The sequence below is a fragment of the Heterocephalus glaber genome, unplaced genomic scaffold, assembly GCF_053883595.1.
Source record: "Heterocephalus glaber isolate CG9 unplaced genomic scaffold, H.glaber_assembly_v1.0 deba00000676, whole genome shotgun sequence".
NCBI classification, from domain to species: domain Eukaryota; kingdom Metazoa; phylum Chordata; class Mammalia; order Rodentia; family Bathyergidae; genus Heterocephalus; species Heterocephalus glaber.
Window position 1 is genome coordinate 24000709 of NW_028258156.1, and position 19563 is coordinate 24020271.

General features: G+C 45.0%; 1 protein-coding gene and 1 pseudogene across 4 annotated transcripts in view; both read right to left on the reverse strand.

Annotated features, from left to right (window-relative positions):
• The window catches only part of Lhfpl3 (LHFPL tetraspan subfamily member 3), a 593649-nt gene that overhangs the window by 25230 nt on the left and 548856 nt on the right, over positions 1 to 19563 (reverse strand). Inside the window, exon 3 of one of the 4 annotated variants that reach the window (XR_015449295.1) lies at positions 17730 to 17940. The exons of the other annotated variants lie outside the window; for them this stretch is intronic. The gene's annotated coding sequence lies outside the window, so the exon portion shown is untranslated. The remainder of the gene's footprint in view (positions 1 to 17729; positions 17941 to 19563) is intronic. 4 annotated transcript variants of the gene reach the window in all.
• Positions 12981 to 14767, reverse strand: LOC147829300 (nucleophosmin-like; annotated as a pseudogene).

Here is a 19563-nt window from a genome sequence, read left to right on the forward strand (position 1 = left end):
AGACGCTTTGTGAAGATGTGTAAGAGTGGTTAAAGATTTCCAGTTTGCGGATCAGCATTGATTGGTGAGGAAAATGCTGCTGAACGAATGAGGAAGGCTGAAGTTCATTAAGCATTTTGCTTGGTATTTTCTGATTGCCTCCTGGCTCTCAGTCCGCTCTCAGTCCATCAAGCGGAAACGTGCATCTCCAAAAGAAAGGATCTGAAAGCTGAGCATGGTGGTGCACACCTGTGATCCCAGCACTCGGGTGGCTGAGGCAGGAGGATCTTCATGAGTGATGCCAGCCTGGGTTACATAGTGAGTTCAAGACTGAGCCTTCAGACTGTCACCTGGGACTTTTGCAGACTGCTGTGGGCCAGTGGAAGAACAGGCAGGAGATTGGGGAGGGGGTGGAAGGAGAAAGCAGCCGGGGTGTTTTCTCTCCTAGGGGGCACAGCTGGGTGGCTGCCTTCTTTTTTTTTGGTACCGGGGATCAAACTCATGACCTTGCACTTGCGAAGCAGGCATGGTGCCACTGAGCTAAATCTCCGGCCCTGGCTGCCTTCTTTTGTGGAAGATTCCGGCTGGCTGGGTGGCCTGTCCTGAAGCCAGAGTGGCTTGCACAACTCGGCTCTCCTTTCCAGTTCCATGAAGCACCCTCTTTAGGTTGTGGCTCCTCTGTTGCTGCCCGGGAGGCCTCATCACAGCTCCTGTCTGTGGACAGCTGCATCACTAACTTCTGGATTGCTGCTCAGGCTCCTGTCTAGAGGTCCCCAAAGCCTCATGTGCTCATAGACGGGGCTCTTTGGAGGTGCAGGATCATGGGGTGCTATATGAGTTTACAATGCACTGTGCTGCTGGAGGTGGGGTTGGTGGGGAGTGGCAGGTCCCTGGGGGCTGACCTGGAAGGGTCCGTCTTCCTTGCCTGCTCCTCCCTGTCTCTCTGCTTTCAGGCCACCCGGAGGTGAGACCCTTCCAGCATACCTTCCTACCCTGAAGCCACAGTAAATTTCTCCATTTGTGAGTGTCAGGTATTCTGTCCCTGCGACGAGTGACGAGGTCCGGTGTCTCCTGCTGGGAACGGAGGACTCAGGCACCACCCTTGCCAGTTCTCCTGGAGGGAGACATTACTGCTTGTTTCAAGATGAGGGCCGGGGATTTAGCTCAGTGGTCCCGCACCTGCCTTGCAAGCGCAAGGTCCTGAGTTTGAACCTCGGTACCAAAAAAAAAACATGAGGCGAGTGACTCAATGAACTCCCCAAGGTTGTGTAATAGGCCCTTTTGATCTGAAGGGCATATTACAGATTTAGGTTTGGTACTGAGGCTCTATGGCTAAGTGTGGCTGAAAAGCTTTTGGGACTATTTTGTTTGTTTGTTTGTTTTGAAGCAAACAAGTTTATTATCACCTTTTGAGAAAGACAATAAAATGTACAAAATATGGCATTGCTTAAGCCTGGTCATTGTTAGTCATTCAAGAATTTGTTAGGAAAATAGTTTTCTTTCTCTAAGACATATTACAGTCCTCTATCCAGAAATGAAGTTTTGAAGGCATAGTCTGTTGTTTTGGCCTTCTTTGTCTTCCCTCTCTTCATAGACTTTAAATTTAATGAAAGGAACAGAAGATTTGGGATGACTGCCTTACTCCTGTGGGAGAACTTTTCTCTGTGACACTGTGGATTTCAGTAAGCACAAGCTGCTTGTTCTCAGCGTGGAAACACCTTCTACTGCCCTGGAACATCGCAGGAGGGCATCTGAGAGGAAGGCACTCATACTCTTCATGAGGGAGACTTCAAAAGTTCCATACACCTCTGGCCAGGGAGATAAGTGAATCAAACCAGAGAATTCCCTATTTCTGTGTGGATCTGTCAAATAGCACATCTAAGGCTGTCCATATCTGCACTCCCTGGATGAATTATGTTTCTTTCTTTCCAGATCCATTGCACCCCAAATTCCTAACGAATGCTGTGAGTCCATAAAGCATCTTAGCTGAGAAAGTAAAAATTGGAAACCTTTCACCTGCAAAATGGGCCATTGTCCTTCTGCGGAGTGCGAGTCATCTTTTCCATAGTTTTCCACCGCCACAAGAGAAACGTAAATGTTCCCGGTTCAAGGAGATAGTGTGCCCCCCGCCTCGAGGACTCACACTTCATTTCCTTGAGCATGTACTTTTAATATTTGGCCTAATAAAGCCCGTTTGCCTCTTACTGGCATATCTTGGACATTTTGTGTCTGAGATGGAATTAAGTGATCCTGATATGGGGGAAGAGATGTAGCTCCCAAACCTGCTAGATATGTGAAGCATGAGTTCATGTCTCTAAAGTCGAAGAAAGGATTCTAGGAACAACGGAGGCTAAGGGTAGCAAAACTTCATTGAGAGAAAGAAAGCTCCTGTCTAAGAGAGGCAGAAGGAGGACCAGAAAGTGGGTTGGCCCCTTGACACTATTTTTGATCACTCCCCCCCCCCCCAAAAACATAATATATACAACAAATACAAATTAAAAATATGTGGTTTATATTATATTGGAAAATCTGTTCTCAATAGTGAGATGTAGGATTCTCCTACAGTATCATTTACCTTCCTTATGTTTTATTTCTTTAAAAAAAAACAAAACTATGACGAGCACCTGACTGCATGTGACAGCGGAAAGCACGGATTGTCAGGGAAAAGTCTGATGCCACGTTGCCTGTAGTAGTTGTGTTGCTAAAAACGTTGTCTAAGGGCTGGGGATTTAGCTCAGTGGTTTCACCCCCTGCTATGCAAGCACAAGGACCCGAGTTCGATCCCCGGTACCAAAAAAAAAAAAAAAGTTGTCTAGAAATGAAAAAATCCAGGGCCAGGGATTTAGCTCAGTGATGCCACCCCCTGTCTCGCAAGTACAAGGTCCCAAGTTCGATCCCCGGTACTGGAAAAAAAAAAAGATGCAAAGTGAAGAAGATTAAGTTTTCCTGCCTACTTCAGCCTGGATTCTTCACATACTTTGTGTGCCCTGTCACATCTGGAGACAGAAAAAGCTTGTTTAGCTATTTGATTTAATTTTTCTTGATCTTAGCAAGAAGAAAGAGTGATGCCGGATGAGAGAGCATTCACTGAGTGGGCTTGGAATTTTCTATAAATAATTTACATTCCAGGGATAAAATACAGGTCCTAACACACATAGTCTGTTACATGTAGCCACCTTTTTTTTTTTTTGGTACCGGGGATTGAACTCGGGTCCTTGCGTTTGCGCAGCAGGGGGTGAAAACACTGAGCTAAATCCCCGGCCTAGCCACCTTTTAAGGTGCATAGAATGGGCCCTCATTTCTCCCTCTGAGTGTGTGGTTGATGTTTTTGTGAGGAAGCTGCAGAAAAGGAGGCAGGTGTGGAGAGCTGGGGTAGACCCTGCAGTTCCATCCCCATGGCCACCTTTAGGGAGGGGACCGTCCTGGGCACCTACAGGTCTTTCTAGCTTTGGGCACAGCACAAACTCCCAGGATCTTATGAACTTCTTTCATTAGTGGTGAAATATTTGATCAGCCTTAGATAAACAGAAACTTAGCAAATCATTAGTTGTAATTCAGAGTTCTAGCAAATGCTGTGAGTAACCAGAGCACATAAAGCTCATTCATTATGCAGCACTACAGTATTTAATAATTCACTCTCTCTGCATTAGGCAAGAGTCTTACGTACCCTGAGGACTGCTCATTTGAGTATTTTTATTGGCCATCAGATTTCCTCTTCTGTGAATTTTTTATTACTTAAAATTGATTTGCATAAGTTTTTATATAAAGTCTGAATATACTCTTTAGTGAATTAAATATTTGGAAAAATATCTTCTCCAAGACTGTGGACTATTAAGTCAGTTATGATATTTTTGGTTACATAGAAATTTAATATTTTAATGTAGTTAAATCTATCATGATTTTACTTATGGCTTATTTGTGTTTTATCAAGAAAAAATATGTATACACACAGGAACTATGCTGGAACTATTTATGGTATTATGGACATACAATAGCCTATATTTCTTCTAGATTTAAAGTTTTGTTCTTTATATAGGGCTTCAAATTTATATACACTTATTCTTTTTAACAGGAACACCAAAGAGAGTGTTAGCAGGACCTGTGCGGCAGCCCAGGCATCAGAACACAGGAAGGAGCCCTCCTGGCTAACCCTGAAAAATGGCTGAGGAGCCCTACTCAGGTAGCAGCTGCAGGCCTGAAACCACAGAATCTTCTGGAAGGCTTGCTGTGGGTGATGAAAATGCAGGCCCAGACCCCTCCCTTCCTGATCTCAGCCACGTCTACTTCTGTGTGTGGTATGAAGTATGCACATAATTTAATATTTTTCTTTTCATCATGAATAATAAAAAGTTCATCCTTTTAAACAAAGATTTATAGTGCCACTTATGTCATATACCAGATATCTCCAAAAGTATATGTTTTGGGATTCTAGTCTATATCAGTCTAATTAGACACAAAAAGTTTGGCTATTCTTGGTCCTTCATTCTTCATCAATTTAAAATCAGATTTTCAAGTTCTGAGAAAACCATATAGAGATTCTGATCGAAACAGAATTGTATCTGTAGACTCATAATTTAGAGAGAATTGACATATTTAAGATCCTGCCTGAATCTTTCCACATGTGAAGATGCACAACTGTCTTTTTATGCCCTTCAGCTAAGTTTGGTATTTTTTCTAAAAAAAATCAGACCATATTTAGCTACTTTGTAGCTTTTGTTACTATTGTGAGTAGGGTGTTTAAAATATTTGCTGCTGATGGACAGGCACACTATTAATTTTTGCATATTGATACTGTGTTCAATAAATATTGTCAAACCATCTTATTAATTTTATTAGTTTTCTGTTAGATTTTCTTAAGTTTTATATAAAGATCATCATACCTTCTTTGAGTAATGGAATTTTGTACTTCTTTTCCAATCCTTGGATTTCTTATTTATTTTCTGGACCAGTTACTCTGGAGAGGAGCTCAGGTATACTGCTGGTGGTCCAGTGGTGGAAGCATCCTTTTTTGCTCCTGATTAGTGTTTACCATTTAGAATGTTGTCTTCCAAAATTTTGTTTTGTTTTTTGGTGGATTCCTTATAATGGGTCAAGGAAGTTGTCCTGTACTTCAAGTTCGCTCAATTAAAACTTATTTTTTCTTAAATCTCCAAATGGTTTTTGCCTGTTGTTATAAGAAGCAACATTGGGTTTTTCATTTTCAATGTGTTAATTAGTGAGTGAGTGCAGATCTGGGCATAAGCAAGGATCTCAGTGGTGGAAGGAGAGATTTGAAGAGGGAAAGCTGGAATTCCCATACTCATGGACTTTGGAAACCTTCCTTGGTTATTTGCTGCCTCCCCAAATAGCCCTTCCCAATTTCTGCAGCTCAGAGAGCTGTAGAGTTCTCCACCGATCTGTTGGGCCAGCATTCTGTAGTGTGTTCTATAGTACCTGCTGCAGGTGCCGTATAATGTGGAGCTATAAAGAGCCTAGATCTTCCTTCCTGCATATCCTATGAACATGGCCATAGGGTCCACTTTGATTACTTCATGGTCCCTGTTTGTCCCCAGTGAGTCTTCTATACCCTTTCTGAAATCAGCACTGTAGGCCTGAATCAGTTAAATTGAGGAGTACACTTCCTTCCTTGCTCTAGATATTAAATCTTTTTTTTTTTTTTTTCAGAATTGGGTATTGAATCCAGGGTCTTTTCACTGAGCTACATTCTTAGCTCTTTGTATTTTTTTGTTTTGCTCTATTTTCCAGGTTGGGTTTAAATTTGCTATCCTCCTGCCTCAAGTTGGTAGAGTGCTGGAACTCTAGGCATGTGCTGCTACACTCAGCTTAGCTATTATATCTTCTATAGGATAAGATTTCATTTGCTTTTTCATGGCATTGGTGCCAAATGATCTTGTCATTTAACTAAAATATTTGTCCCCGTTTTTTACACAGCTTCCAACATGTGACCCTTCTGATTGTGCAGTTGGGTATTTAGAAGCATGCCTAGTTCCTTACATTGACTTTTGACACATTTCAATCTGTCCAAATAGCTTTGATCCATATTCTATTGTCCAGCTATGCAGTTCTTCACAAATTTGGTGAGCTCATATCTTCACCTGAGTCACTGTTGGAAATGTCGGACAGGACTGGCCCAGGGATGAAGCCCTAAGGTTGGACAAGCCAATTTGAAGTGCTAGAAGGACAACCTCATCTGCCTATGACGCAAATAAAAATTTGGTTGTAGATCACACACTGCAGATTTAGAGTTGGGAGTGACTGATATTTGGGAGGGAATGAGAGGCAAAACATTGGAGATGGGTAATATAGAGTGGAGAGATAACAGAAGAGCAGGAGACAAAAGTCAGAAACATAAGGGGGAAAAGAGTTAAAGGAGGAGAGAAGAGAGAGTGAGAAGATGTAGGATGGGAATGGAAAGAGCCCAGGTTCATGGTAGCCAAGAGATAGTTCACAGGAAAAGAATCAAGTAAGGTTGCAAAGAAGGGTGTGTGTGTGTGTGTGTGTGTGTGTGTGTGCACGTGCGTGTGGTTGTGGTGGAAGGTTTAGGAGTGAGATGAAGTCCCAATCCAAATCGGAGGATATTGGAAATGTTTTATTTCTACAGCCAGAAGGTGAATAAGTATGTTCTAATTACATTATTATTTATACTTAAATTTTTTTCTTTTTACAGTACTGGAGATGGAATCCAGTATCTCACTGCTAGCTACATTCACCATACTTTTAATTTTTAAAATTCTGAGATGGGGTCTTGCTAAGCTGCCCAGGCTGGCCTTGAGCTTGCCATCCTCTTGCCTGAGCCTCCCAGATAGCTGGTATTGCAGGTGTGCGCCACCACCACAATTGGGAAAATTTTCTTTTCAAGTTTCTTTTTAAAGCAGTTTCAGGGACACAGCAAACTTTAGCAGAAGGCACAGAGAATTCTCATGAGCTCTTGTCCCTACAGAAACACAGCTTCCTCTGTGATCACCACTCCCTGCCAGAGGCACATTTGTTACAGCGGGTGACCCTGTCCCGATGCATTCTCACTGCAGTGTATGGTTTCTGTTAGAGTTCACCTCCTAGCATTACACACCCTATGGGTTTGGGCACGTTTATAATGACAAATTTCCACCACTACAGCATGCCACGTAGTTTCTCTGCCCTAAAAAATCTATCTGCATTCTGCCTATTCATCCCTCTATTCACACTTTTCTGGATTTAGGAAATACAGTGATTTTTTTTTTTTTAAAGAATAAATGCCATGGAAGTAGAAGTATAGGGAATAGATTGTATTTTTTTTTTACTTACATACTTTGTTTTTTTAAGATGAGCCTCACTATGTTGTTCAGGGTGGCCTTGAGCTCTTGGTCCTCCTGCCTCAGCCTCCTGAATGCTTCAATTATAAGCATGTGCCACCATGTCCAGTTTAGATTAAAAAATGTTTTAAAATGAAAAATTGGTAGTGGAAATGTGAGAAAACAAGTAAGAGCTCAAGGTGTGGAGGGTGCAGGTAATGGCTTGGAGCACATTTATAGGATGATGAAACATGCCAATGAAGAGAAAGCTCTTCAGTGTAGGGAAAAATAACTGATATCTGGGTGTGGTGGTACATGCCTATAATCCCAGCACTCTGGGAGGCTGAGGTAGGAGGACTGTTAAATTTCAGTCCAGCCTTGGCAATTCAGTGACTTATTGAGATTCTGTCTCAAAACAAAAAAATAAGAAAAGGGCTGGAGATGTAGCTCAGTGTGAAGGCCCTGGGTTCAATCCCCATAAGTCCCTGGTCACACACATACACACACACACACACACACACACACACACACACAGACTCCAATCTCTAGAGAGACTGGATTAAGAGTTCAGAAGGAACAGCAGGTGTTGGGATAGAAAAAAAGAAGAGCTAGAGAAGAGGGAATGAAGTAGGAGAAGATAAAAAGATTTGAGGTCAGAGAAGGAATCGGGGAGCTGGGTTGTATGAGTTGGGCCAGGGCTGGGGTGCACAGTAGAGGTGTGTTGCACATTTGGGCAGAGAGGAAGTTTATAGCCACTCTGGCAGGGCCTGGGTGCTGTAGTTCCAGAGTCCATCCCATTCCTATAGACATGAACTGAGCCTCTGGGGCACTGTTGCTCCTGGGGACCCCCACCAGTCCCAGAACCTGAGTAATGTTCCAGGAGCTGAGGAAAGTTCTTTCCAATGGATTGGTTCGCGGTGAAAGAAATCTGCATTGCTCATCTTCATTGGGGGCCACTCTAAAGGGTCTTCAGGATATTTTTACACAAGCTCTCAAATGGAGAGTGAGATCTTCTGGTTTGGATTCAGCTTGCATAGGAGGAAGTAGCCTGGGGCACAGCTAGAATCTGCCAACTTGATTTGAACTTGACTGTAACTGCTGCAGCAGTAGTCAGGATGGCAAACCACATACCCATTTCTCTCCTCCACAACCTTTAGCTAGAAAATTCCCTGCCGTTCTTGCACTGGATTTCACTGCTTATTTATTAAGGATTATATTGAGGGTGCCAGTTGAGGGAGCTCAGTAAATTTTACCAGTATCCAGGAAGAAGTAAGAAAGACTGACTTAAGAAGGGAATCGAATTAATATGAGAAAATGAAAAAGTGGAAACAAAGTCTTTGTAAATAGGGAGGGATGGAGGGGTTGAAGGGAGGGCAGGGGAAGGGGGAAAAATAAGAACCAGGAGAGACTATGTAAAGGAGCAAATTTCCAATGATGAATGTCATTATATTGTATACCTAAAACGTACCAATGAAAATTTTAAAAAACCAAAAAAAAGAAAAAATAATAAATTATAATCCAACATTTTAAGTGCAATAAAAAAGGACTGACTTTAACACCTTGAAAGGTGTTAAAAAATTATAATCTTCCAGATTTCATGACAAAGGGGATCCAGCTCCAAATTCCCTGCCCCCAGGAGAAGTTTTGCTTGAGTAAAAAGAATCAAACTGGCAGAGTTACTCTGACATCACAGTGGTGCAGCAGATTGGAAGTTAATTCTCTTGTGGATTGTTTGGAAGGCAGGCCAGTTGATGAGAAAGTCTAGAGGTCCGAGTTCTATTCTCGGACTCTGTGACTGCAGGTCTTAGTTGTTGGGGACTTCTACAGGCCCACATTTATTCATCTTGGACCCCCAGAGCCTGACGTGTATTCTTTGCTTCATGGATTTAATATAGAATGAATTGCTATTGGAAATAGAAATTAGGAGGCTTCAGGATATGACCAAATATTTGCATCTGATAGTATTGCCTCTGGTGCTGCCTGTTAGGGAAAGGAAAGCCACTGTGAGAGTTGGGATATGATGAATAGGAGCCTGTGTTCTGGGTGAAGGCTGCTGGGAGGGAGCTCCTGGCTCATTGCTTCCTGGTCTAGTATCCTCCCTCAGCCTGGTGTCCTCGTCTTCCCAGAGGGGACTGTGTACCTGCCCTGACCTGGTAGGTTATTATTCGGGGGAAATGGGATCTATCGGTAGAGCCCCTGGCATACAGCAAAATTCCAGTAATGCAAGAAGGGAATTGGGATCTTCTAGCTGTTACCATTACCTGTTCTTCATCCTCTCAAGGATTCACTTTTTATCTGCTTCGTGCAGCCTGAGGTTTTCCAGCATAGGGGGCCAGTGCTCCTAGAGAAGCTCTTGAGGTTAATTTTACAGAACCCATCACAGGACAAAGGTCAGAGAGCACCTTCCATCCAGGCCCATAGAAGGAGGAAAGTTAAAAGAAATGTGCTCTAAACTTTGGGAGTTACAAGACACAATAGTCTTGTTAAGTAAATCTTTAAGATTCTCGCATGTGCAATAGAATGTTTGGGTCCTTAGGTTTTGCAAATATAGTAATTCACTGAAGTTATTGAAAGTGTCTGGACGTTTGTAGTTTTCAAGTTGTGCTACATAAAAGCTTCTTGGTTACCTCAAAAATTCCCGAAGAATCAGAATCAGCAGATCCGGGCAGGGTTCAGGCCTCAGAGCTTAAGCCAACACTTCAGAAGGTCCAGGTGCCTCAGAAGCCTGAAGCCCTCCTCTGAGAAATAGCAGGGTGTTGCCTCAAAACATGATGGACACTTACCCTAAGCATCTTTTTGTTCTTTTACTTTTGTTTGTTTGTTTTTCTCCCATAAGTAAAAGAATAACAGGGTTGACATTATCTCAAGTTGTAGGGTTGGGAGATGGTGGGCCCAGGCGAGTTCTGGTGTGATACAAGCCTGGGTACACTTACAGGATTGGCAGTGAAGCTCTAGAATTACTTGGACCCTTGTCTGTGTGAAAAACATCCAAAAGGGCCATCCTTTTAGATTGTGAAGCTGGGAGCCTGTCTGGTTCTCAGCCTAACATTTCAGGAATCTCCACCAGGATCCAAGAAAGAAATATTCTGCAATGCCATCATAAATAATTCAAAATCCAAGAGCGTGCAGTGTGAGCTGTTAGAATGTGACCTGGAGTCACACTCCAAGTACAAGAAGAATGCATCTAGATCAGTGTTAAAAGTATATTACTAGGAAATAAGTGGTGGGCCCATCAGTTGACAGGGGAGCTCTTTCTGTGCATTTTTATGATGGGCTTTCTGAGGATTTCAACTCTCCCAGCATTTGCACTCTGTACATTTAACCAGCAGTTGAGGTCATCAGGTTGTTTCATCAGGGCCCAGTGCTGCTCGATACCACTCCTCCGCCCCATGAATCTGTCTTTGTAAATGTTGTCTTGAAAGGGTCTTGAGATTCAGTTATTAATCAGAACCAATTTAACAGGCTGTTGATGCTAGGAATGAAATTTTTTCAATTTGCAAAGCCAGGATAAGCTGATCAGGAGAATAGTGCCATTTCACAGGAAATACATTAAGCCTCCCACGCTTGCCTAAAGAGCTTACAGAGGCTCAAGAGAGAGCAGAGAAAGGTATGTTTGGGTGGAAACATTAGTCAATGGAGAGTAATTATGGGGAATTTATAAACCATAGCAAGCCTCACTTTATGATAAATAAAGTTTTCTTGACCTAGAAGGAAGGGCCAAATTGCTTTACTTTCTCTTTTCTAAAATCCCATTTAAAATGTAGTCTCATACATTTTACTTAGATGAATGGTGCTATGGAAATGATATTTTCTGCATTTAATTCTACTTTATTCCCCTTTATTCATGCTCAACTTATGAGATGCTACAAGCTTATTAATTGCCTTTTGAGGTGCCAGACTTAAGACAGGGGAGTGACAAATGACGGAAGTCATTAGTGATATGCTGGAAGCATAGACACTGTGTTAAGAGGATCTACACAGTTGAGTAGAGTCTCTTGGAACTGATGAGTTGACTTTGCATGGAACTCTCAGCCTGCCCTATGCAAATAGGATGTTTCCTTAGAAATGCGATGGATGCTACAGAAGACTAGAGTGTGACATCCCACAACATGCCTGCTTAGCATAAGGAATGTTTCCAGCTGATTATTTTGAGAAACTGCAGACGCAGGGGAAACTCTGAAGGGTAGAAGTTACCCTTTTGTAAGGGAAATGTACATCTGTGAAAGAAATCCCCACCTGGAAGTGTGTCTCCCTCTCTGAAACAGGAAGACAAGAACGACTGAACCAACAGTGATTTCTCAAGGGAGACAACCCTGGCTTGCCTGTGAAGCCAGCTCACCCTTGTCTACTGTGCTTTTCCGGGCCCCCTCTCCAGTGGCTCCCTACTCTCCAACATGTTTTTTGTTTGTTTGTTTGTTTTAGCTTAAAGGGGCCTTTGCGGTGACCTCACAGCCACCTCTTTGAGATTTGCTTTTCTCTCTGTGTGTCCCCCTTGTATACACAGGGTATATGCATTAATAAACCTCTTGTTTTTCCCCTGTGGAAGTGTCTTTTGTTTTTGTTTCAGGAGGGGGCTATCCCAGCTGAGAACTCAGAGGGGCGGAGGGAGGATTATTTTCTTCCCCTACAGTGCTCCTAAATACAAGTGTCTTTTTGTCTTATTTCTAGGTTTCTTTCATTTTTTCCCCTTATCCAGTGGGGGGACAGGTAAGACAGAAATTACCTACAGCCACAGATTGGGAACCGTTTTTTCCTTAAAGGATTAGGATTTCACTTTGAACCCTGTGTATGGACAAACATGATTACTTCCAAGTTAAGGGAGCTGGGGTACAGGCAGGACTAGGTACTAGACACAGTGCTAAATGAAATCTGTGCAAAAAGCAGGGAAGATCACCACGAAAGCTACTAAAATATAAAACCTTTGTCCTTATCTTTTCTTGTGGTCTCTCGCCTTGTCATGGAATTTTAAAATTAGCCATTATTATCATTCTATGCAAATGAAAATAAAAAATTTAAATGATTTGCACCGATTTCACTGTTCATCTTTGCAGTGCGCAGTGCCAGCTTTAAATGCAAATGTCAGATCATTTAACTCATTTGTGCAGTCACCAAAATTGTACAGTCTGCAGTTAGTCCCTGGAGGGTACCTTGAGCTGGCCAGAAAAGACCAACACAGGCAGCCTCAGGAGGCGTGGAAGGAGGAAGAGGAAGTTCCTCAGGCTCAAGGGAGTTCTCTGGGCACCTTCTTTGGGCACAGGGCTTTTAGGACCCTCACAGGCTGCTGATGCACTCAGGCCCGATGGCTTCTAGGATTCCCTCTCCCACTAGCCACTGGTCCAGCACACTGTGCCTGGAATTGGGCAGGCCCTGAGGAGCCTCCCCAGCCCACATCAGACAGGTATTGCTGAGGGTATTGCCACCTCCATGGTAGGTGCTTGGGTTGGCTTGCCCCTCCCTGAATCTTGGCCTCTTGCTCATTGTCCCCAAGACACATCGCAGTGCCGCCAGTCCTGGGCAGGGACGGCCACTACTGTGCCCTGCTCTGGAACACTTCTGGACAGGCGCACCCCTGTCATCCTCCTCACCTGTGCCCGGACCCCTGCTTGGGAAGGCGGAGGGAGGGCACCCCAGGGAGGCCTCGAGTTCCAGGGCAGGAGCATGGCTGGGAATCTACCCCAGGGTGACGGGAAGCAGATGCACAACAGTCTCTAAGCCCCTGAAGACCTCATCCTCTAATGCTCCATTGTCCCTTGGACTTCACTTGGCTGTTTCTAATCCCAAGAGTGGGGCTGCAGAGCACAAACTGCGATGGTGGGGCCCCTGGGCTGGGCACCCTGTGGTCTCTGTGGGTCAGAAGGCCCGGGTGCAGGAGCAGGCTCAGGGCTTCCTTCCCACACTGGGTCCTTCTCAACCAGAATCACTCCGTGGGAAGAGTGGATTTGCCTTCGTGACCACAGCCTGCTCTCCTCCCCACTCGCTTTCACTTTGACCTCTGTCCTCCCTCCCCCCGCCCCTGACTCTGACCTGCAGTGTGGGGACAGGGGTTGGTCCTGTGCTGTTTCTGGACACAGAATAAATTTAAAAGTCAGTGTTTCACATTCCACATTTGCGGTTTCTCTTTGGGTTTCCCTTTGCTGCTTTTTTCCTTTTCTTTTCTTTCTTTTTTTAAAAAAAAATAGAAACAGTGTTACTTTATTAAAATACGGAGTTTATTTCGTATGTATATTTTTGTCTCCCCACCATCTCCATGTTTGACCACCACTACTACTATGTCCTATCATAACATTCCATACTCACTTAAAACCAAGCAAAGGGTGGAGTTCCATCTCTAAAAACTAAACAGGCATTTTGGAAAACACGTTCTTGGCAATGGAACCTGGACAACATTTATCAAACACGGTAGGGAAAGTTCTCACTGTGCATTATAAAAAGGATAACCAGATATCAACTGTTACAGAAATGAAATAAGATGGAAAGTTTTAACAAACTGTTTAAATTGTTTTCTTAAAGAGACTTCCTCCACTGCCAGAGATCTTGAATAGCCTCCTGGTCCAGTCGTCCGGAAGCAATTCTTCACATAATTGACGAACTTGGCTTCCACTTTGGGAAGAGAACCACCCTTTTCTATACTTGCTTACATTTTTGCTTTAATATCTTCTACAGAACTAGGTCCTCTGGGTGTTTCAGGAGTCTTTTCTTTTTGTTTTTGAAGGATTCTTGACCTTTTGAGCATGGTGTTGATGGTTTTGAGTCTTTTCCATTCTGGTTTGATTTTTGTGCATTTTTGGCTGGAGTATCTTGTATCAATTTTTTCACTGGTGCTTTCTCTTCAGCTTCCTCATCATCAAAATCATCATCATCATCATCTTCATCAGCAGCTAGTTTCACTTTTTTCTGTGGAAACTTGCTACCACTTCCAGGGGCAGATCGCTTCCCAGATATACTTAAGAGTTTTACATCCTCTTCCTCCTCCTCATCTGATTCTGCATCTTCTTCCACAGCCACTAAGTGCTGTCCACTAGTATGCACAGGCCCTGAACCACACTTCAACCTTAAGACCACAGGTGGGGTAATTTCAAAGGCCCCAAGGAAAACCATTGGCTGGTTTCAAAGTTGGTAGTTTTCAAAGTTCCTAGTGTTACTTTTTTTTTTTTTTGGTACCGGGGATCGAACTCGGGTCCTTGAGCTCGCGCAGCAGGCGGCGAAACCACTGAGCTAAATCTCCAGCCCGCTAGTGTTACTTTAATCGGACTGCCCTCGTAATTCATTGCCTCTGCTTCCACAATGTGCAATTCATCTTTTGCACCAGCCCCTAAACTGACCGTTCTTAATGACAACTGGTGCTGATTTTCATCATTATCCGCCTTAAAGTGATAATCTTTGTCGACCTTTAGTTCACAACCAAAAAGAAAAGATAGTTCTGAGGGCCTCAAGGGGCTCATGTCCATATCCAACGAATCTTCCTTGGAGTGGGGGCACACACTTAGGTGGGAGAGAATGTGGACGGAAATAAACGGCTACCACCCCCAGAGAACAGACGTGCAGAACGGAATCACGCCAGGTGCTGCTTTTCTCTTATCGTGCTCCTCTTCTCTCTTCCGCTTTCCGAGTGAGGGGGGATCTGTCTTTTAATTGTGCTTTACAGTGAATGAGGGCGGCATCACTGCCTGGCAGATGCAGGTGGGTTCAGCATAGTGCAGATGAGGCTCTGAGAGCTCACGCGCGCGCGCGTGTGTGTGTGTGTGTGTGTGTTGCCTGGTTTTCAGGGATGTGGGGAACTCAACAAGAAGAAGAGAAGGGGAAGGAAAGGAGCTGGTGACAGTCACAGAAGCATGGAAAGGTGGGAGACGGAGCATGGGAAAATGGGTAAAGGGAGGATGATGGAAAGAAGACAGGAGGGAAAGAAGGAAGAAGGGAAGGAAGGAGAGAAGGGAGGAAGGGGAAGGAAAGAAAGGAAGGAAGGAGGGAAGAGAGAAAAGAAGGAATGAAGGAAGCTAGCTTTCTGCCTGCTCTACTCGCATGACTCGAAAAAGGGCTTGCACTTCCTGAAGTTCTTGTCCAAGCAATCTCTTTGCAGTGCTGGTACCTGGGAAATTTGTGAGTCTCCTAATGGTAGGTGATAAGGAGTATCAGTATTGCCAATCCTGTTAGATTCCTGAAAATATGACTCCACATACAAGTCTTCTTGGAGCACCTCCCCACAAATTAGTGCCTCAAGAAGCTGGCTGGCCTAAAGAGAACGAGGCGAGGCTGTTGGATGGTGGAGTGACATGGGACAGAAGATCCATGGCCAGTCTCTTCTGGAGCTCCCAGCAGACCCAGAGCTGCAGTGAGGAGAGCTGGAACTTTACACTCACAAGGCTCTTCACAAATATGAACTTAAATTTCCAGAGTGATCCACAGCAATGGCTGTAAAAGCCAAGTGTATTTATGACCTCAAGTTTTGGAAATGGATTTTTCCTGGCGGCATTACAATGTAATGCCTCTTGGATACCACTGGTCTGTAAGTGTCTGTCTGAGAAGGGAGAGCAAAGGGTGACTCACTTTCTGACGTACTCAGCCTAAAGATGACTCAGGGTCCAGAGATCTAGGCTCACAAGGAAGTGTGTCCCACCCTCAGGCAACTCCCAACCACAGGCTTCCTCTTCTCTCAGTAATACATGTTTTCCTGGAGAAATGTTTCATTTTTGGATTATGATGCAGGCTCCACTGAGATTTTCCTTGTAGAGGCAGCAAAAACTAATTTGTTAAAGGACCTGTATGATTCCATCCAAAGGCCTGGAGAATCTGACATACTGAGATCTCTTTCATGACTGGTGGGGTATGGGACCAGTATTTGTCTCTAAACCAAGAGAGATGTTAGCCTGCTAGCAAAGAGGTGCTGCTCCTGCCCCAGCAGGATTTGTCAGAAAAGAGGACCCTCTTCATTAGAATCACCTAGAAGAGTGATTAAAAAGCAGTCTTTGACACCCCACTGCAGAGCAACCAATGTCCGTGGATGCCAAGTCAGAAACCACTTTTAAGAAAGCTGGGAGTTGTAGTCTTATATCTACTGCTATTTGAGAATCAGCCTTTAGAGCAGTGGCTCTTAAAACTCAGGAGGCCTCAGGGTCATCTGCAAGACTTACTAAACATGGATTCCCGAGTCCTCTCCTAGAGTATCTGATTCTGGAGCCCAAGCATTTGCATTGCTGACAAGCTCCTGGGTATTGCTACTGCTGATGTGGGGCCACATTTGGAGAGCTGGTTTAGAACAATTAAAACAATTCATTCTCCTGTCAGTTAGGGATAACCTACTTCCTGTGCTGGGAAAGCTTCTGCTCAGAGTGTGGAGGCTCCACTGGCTGAGTTTTGGGAGCTCTTCCTGAAGCCAGGAAAAGACATGAAAGCTTGACCAAACTGAAGCCCTCCAGTAGATGGTGGAACTAAGTAGCAATAACCGGAAGCACAAAAGCAGGCTGTGTCCTAGTCACCATAGCTAACCAAGGAGAAACCCTCTCTGAAGGACTGCTGGGCACACTCACATTGTGAGGACCCCAAGCTTCCAGCTGATATTTCAGGGATCTCAGGCCACTGTTGCTTCCCTTCTTCTATCTGGAAAGAATTTCATGTTGAGGCTTCCACAGATCATGGCCCCGCGTGGCTGTGGTTCAGGGGTGGTTCCCACAAGGCTACTTCCTGTCTTCCTGGCACACTTGCAGTCTCCAATTTGGTCACTAGAGGTCTCAGCAGGACAACTATTACCTCAGGCCTTCAGGGAGCAGACCTGACTTGGGAGAAGCCTGCACCAACCCCAGGCTGGTTGGCTTGTTCAGGGGGTTTGCTGTCAAGGGGAGATGTAAGTGAGGAGTTTATTCCTCATCTGCCTTCCCAACGACCTCTGAGGGGTGACTGACTGGTCTTGTGTGGCCACGCAAGGAGGCCATTTTCCTCAAACAGGGCCTCAGTTGCCACAGGAGGACTGGATGCACCAGGCTATAGAGGTCGCCAAGAAGGAGCCCCAAGGCCCCTTTCCATAATCTCCAACAGCTGCCCCCTCCGGATGACGTGGTCTATTGGTCTTTCTCAATTTTAAATGATGTCTTGTTCAAAGGCAACTTTACGAATCCCTTTACATAGCCCATTCCTTGCCAGATTTGCTGCCCCTAAGCCCCTTCTTTGCCAAAATTCTGGAGCCAAAATTCTAACCTGGTAATATTTTCAGAGGACCTGGATACTTGAAAGTCTGTATTTTGTCCAGCTGTTATTAGCACCTGAGAAGTTCACAGGAAACCACCCACCACGGGGTTCCTCGCTCATCCCGACACACCCCATCCTGCTCCTCCCATCCAGTTTGGAACAGTGTCAGGTCCAGGGGAGGCTGCTGCAGGCCAGGTGGGATTCAGTGTATGGAAAAGCTTAACTGGGACAAAATGCTAAATCCAGTGATGATTCCTTTCTCTCTCTAGAACATTCATAATAAAGACATCACACACTTACCATGGAAAAAGAAAGCTCTGTGAAAATGCTGCTGCATAGTTAGTGAATATCCGGGTTTCCATCATTTTGTGTAAACAAGGGGGGAGGTGTAGCTCAAAACCATGCTGAAAGGTGGTGAATGTGGGTTTCTCTTCTTGCTTTATTGGCTTTCAAATTATTCTCTGACTGCCTCAGAGACTTCCTCGGCCTTGTTAACTTGGTTAGCAATTCACTGAAAAGAACAAAACGTAACCTTGTTCACTTACAGCTCTATTCAGTAGGATCTTGAGAAGGGGAGAAGTGGAAACAAGCTAGATAACGCCGAACTACAGAAATCAGTGTCTTTGAGATGGCCAGACCTGGAGTCCGCCACGTCACTGGGGTGCGTGGGTCTCTGTAAAGGGGACAGGCTACTGCTTCTCCCTTGTGGCTTCTGCCTCCTGTCCTTGTCTTCTCCAGTTAGTGACAGAGACTCACAGGCTCTCCCCTCCAGGCTGACCCCACTGGTACAGCCTGACTATAGCTAGATACTCAGGCAGTGCAAAATGAATACTGGTGGGAGGAAACTGCAAACAGCCCAAGGTGAATGAGAAAACTTGGTATCTTGACACATTTTGAAGTGAGCTGTTTTGATTTTTTTTTTTTTTTTTTGTACTAGGGCTCGAACTTGGGTCTTTGTGCTTGTGCAGCAGGCGGCTAAACCACTGAGCTAAATCCCCGGCCCAGTTTTGAAACTCATTACAAAGGAGGAGCCCATAGTCCGAGGAGGCGCGTTAACTTCCTCCAGCTCTCCCAGCTTCAGTGACAGAGCCGGGGACAGGACCTGGAGTCCTCCCTTGGGATGGATCTACTAGACTCTTTCCCTTTCTTCACTTCTAGAAAGCTCTCGTGGTGGTGTATCTCCTTTCTGGAGAGGAAGGGGCAGGGATACACCGCCCATCAGATGCTTTGATAGAAGGAGGACCGTGTTTCAAACCGGGCTGCATCGCATCTGGGCAAGTTGCTCTCTCTCTTGAGGCCTCAGTTATTTTCTATAAATAAGGGTTTGGGGCGAGGGGTCTGTCTGTCAGGACATTGTGGCTATGGAATCCCACGAGTTTCTAACTGGTGGCTTGGGCAGCCTTCAGTCACTTCTCACGAGCGGCCCTTCAGGCTTCCATTCTTGTCACCTCTGACAGCTCATGTGGAAAGTTCCCCTGCTTCCCAGTGGACACACACTCCAAACTGCAGTGAGGCTGAGCCTGGCAGGCAGCTCTGCTTCTGAACCCACAGCCAGATGGGGAAGGCTGCACGGCAAGACAGGATCCCGTCTTAAATCTTCCGAGTACACACTTGGCCACAAATATCTCTTCCCCAAGTTATGTATTCTGTAAATCGATTTTATCACATATTAAATTCACCCAGTATGGAAATAGTTTGGACAGAATCAAGGAACGCCGAAAGGAGTTGCGTGTATTTATACAGTGAAGACCAATGCAGTCCGAAACCGGCTTAACACCCGTCCTCCTTTCTCCTCCATAATGTGGGTTTCCCACATACATGTGTGTGACCACCGTAGAGTACGCGCAGAGAGAAAGTGAGAAAGATCACCGCCTCTGTCTGTGGCTCCTTTGAGCACCCGTTACCTGGCACAACGTTTCCAGAGCTTCCACTCGTACACAGAAAGACAGCGAGAGTCCGCGTAAACCCGCAGCCCGGAGAGCGCTGCGCAGCCAGGCACCTGGTCCAGGCCCCGGGCCTCCTCCGCGGAGAGGCGCAGAAGCTGGGCCCACTCTGGGGCCGAGCGCGAGGGCGGTAACCAAGCGCTCCCCGGGGCCCGCCCCTGACCGCCGCGCGTGCCTGGGCTCTCGCCCCC